This window comes from Perognathus longimembris, chromosome 26 (genome assembly GCF_023159225.1).
Source record: "Perognathus longimembris pacificus isolate PPM17 chromosome 26, ASM2315922v1, whole genome shotgun sequence".
In the NCBI taxonomy this organism is placed as follows: Eukaryota; Metazoa; Chordata; class Mammalia; order Rodentia; family Heteromyidae; genus Perognathus; species Perognathus longimembris.
In genome coordinates this window covers 12875401-12878423 of record NC_063186.1, presented here as the reverse complement: position 1 = coordinate 12878423, position 3023 = coordinate 12875401, and the positions used below count along the sequence as shown (strand labels likewise).

Sequence of the window (3023 nt, the reverse complement as noted above, 5' to 3'; positions counted from 1 at the left end):
TGAAGCCCTGGGTTTGATTTCTCATCACCACATAAACAGAAAAAGCTGGTAGTGGTTCTGTGGCTCAGGAGTTAGAGTGTTAGCCTTGAGCAAAAAGAACCCAGGGACAGTGCTCCAGACCTGAGTCTAAGCCCCAGGATTGGCAAAAAAAAGAAAGAAACAGACACACACACACACACACACACACACACACACACACACAAACTATTGTCAGCTTTACAAGGAAACTTTAGTTGTTAAGTTGTCTGAAGTTGCTTAATGCAACACAACTACAGAGGTAAAATATAATTCCTTCCTATAGACCGTAATATGTGTGCATACATATGTACCTATATACACACATACACATGTTTGTCCATGTCCTTATAATGTCATTTCCTTTATGAAATTGTTAACTACTCCGATTTCTCTTTGAAATTATGAGATTATTTGATTTTTTGTATATAACAATATATGTAATATCAAATTAGTGTTGCAGCTGATTTTTATGACTAGTTTCATTATGATGTAAAATTTAAAACACACACCAGCAATCTAAGAGATTAAAGAATACATAATTTAAAAAGGAGAGAACTTTAGTTAAAATTCTTGTTCTAACTTACACTAACTTTCATTCACTCATTAAGCTAATTTGTTGAAATCACAATTTGTTACTTTGCTACAGTTGCACTAGACAGGACCACATCGAACAACAGTACACACAACCCAGCTGTGACAACCTTAGCAAAGAAAATCTAGGCTGGGCACTGCCTTGAGGCCAGAAGGCTTTACAGTTTCACTGTGGTGAGCATGAGAAAGAATCCTAAGATTCCACTGGCACAGCAGCTGCCATGGAATCGGTGGAAGGACAGGAAGAGGAAGCCCAGGACACTGGAGAGGTCACTTGTGGGATGAGATACAACTGTCAGGTGCACTACATTGATTATGTAGTTTACATACTAGGCTTCGGGGAATTTCTGAAGTAGTTTATAAGATCCTACATAGAATATGTGAATTACAGCCCAGAAATATCTACCTGGATCAAACTGGGTGTCATTGAAGGGAAGGCAGCCCACAGCAGCCAGGAGGAAGATGTCTTTGTGGGAGATGTTTTCTCTTTCCAAAAACACTTCTGGCACCCACAGACAATAACTTCTGCTACATTATGTAAAGTGAGAAACACAGGAACAGCCAATCTGGACAAGGCTCTGGACCCAGCATAGATTATCCCCACAAACACCATGGAAGTGGGAAGCCACGTGGAAATATCAGATTTTTGAAAAGCAGTTGATCTCCACCCAGCCCAGTTTATATGACACATGAAGCAAAAATGCACCAACAAATGTCTGCCACCCTTGGAATAAGATAAGGTAGGTAAATTTCAGGACAGAAAGGACATACTTGAGGACATACTTGTTCTAGAGGTAAAAAGCCAGGTAGCAGATACAAAAGGTGAGGCCGAACAGGGTCCTCCTCATGATCATCTGTCAGCTTGCCCTCCACGTCCAGAGATGCTTGTCCTGGGAGCCCCAGGCCTTCCCTTAGCTCTGTTTGTGCACATCTGTTTTCTTAAAGAAGTAGGAGTAGCACACAATACTAGCCCAACTACACACCTATTCCATTGGCCATACTGGTAACACAGCAAAAAAAAAAAAAAAAAAAAAGGAAAACTCAGTCACAAAATAAAAATAAATTATATCAGAGTGGAAGTGTATCTCCTCACATTGGGTTTTGTTAAGAGAAAAATGAATTTTAAATAGGTTTCATAGTCTGTCATATTCATGTAATTAATACTTAGTTATATGTATGACTTTCACAATAATTAAATAATGGAAAAGAAAGAAATGGCTCCCATCTTGTGGCTTTCTTTTGAAAATGGATCAAGTATCTCTAAGAGCCAGAGGCAAGGAGTAGCTAACATTGATACTTGATATACAAAACATAACAGCATATTCTATATCCATATGAAATAAAGAATTCGTCCAACATTTCTGTAAGGCCCATTCTGGTGTTTGGGCCTTCCAGATGTGTCTCTGTCAGTTATCTCCGTTGCTAACTTATAAATCTTCTATCTTCACAATAAAATGACCCTAATTGGAAACTAATGGGGGGAGTCATTAGACTCTATAATAAATAAATATTTTATAGTAAAACCTGGAAACATAAATCATGCTATTTGGGTTGCATAAATGAGCACGTGCTAAATGGTGAGTAAAACACAAAGATTTATGAGAGGTTCATTTTTACATACTAAAGCAAATATGTTTTGGTATAATTTTGTCATAAATTAACTTAATAATTTTATCAAAGATCTTAATATAAGAAGATATAGAAATGGAATCTCAATGTTGTTTTGATTTGTATTTCTTTTATGGCCAGTGATGTAGATATGTCTCTTGGCCATTCTCATTTCCTCATCAGAGAAGCCTCTTTTTAAGTCTTTAGCCCACTGGATGAGGGGGCTATTGGTTCTTTGCGGTTTTGTTTTTGAGGAAGGTAATTTTTTTAGTTCTGCATATATTTTAGATATGAGGCCTTTGTCCTTTGAATGGCCGGTAAAGAACGTCTCCCAATCTGTGGGCTTTCTGTTTATCTTGCGAGCTATGTCCTTTGCCCTGTAGAAGCTCTGAGGTATAGATATACCCTTATGAACACATAAGATGATGCTAAGTGAAATGAACTCCATGTTATGGAAATGATTGTTAGATCACAGTTGTAACTACTTTCAACGTGCGATGCGTAACTGTAGCTTGTATTATTGATGATCTTCTTGTATCACCTTCCTGTGGTTGTACCTACACTACCGCTGTATCTTATCAGAGTGTATTAGAAACCTAGTATACTGGTATTAGAGCATGGAAATTGAAAGGGAATACCAAAATTTGGAGACACAGGGTAAAAAAAGACAAACAACTACATAAGCAATACTTGCAAAACTGTTTGGTGTAAATGAACTGAACAACTCATGGGGGGGAAGGGAAAGGGGGAGGGGAAATGAGTGACAAGGTAACAAACAGTACAAGAATTGTATCCAATGCCTAATG

General features: G+C 37.8%; 1 pseudogene; it reads right to left on the bottom strand.

The window, feature by feature from the left end:
* Nucleotides 1-650: 650 nt before the first annotated feature.
* Nucleotides 651-1463, bottom strand: LOC125342382 (annotated as a pseudogene).
* Nucleotides 1464-3023: the final 1560 nt, after the last annotated feature.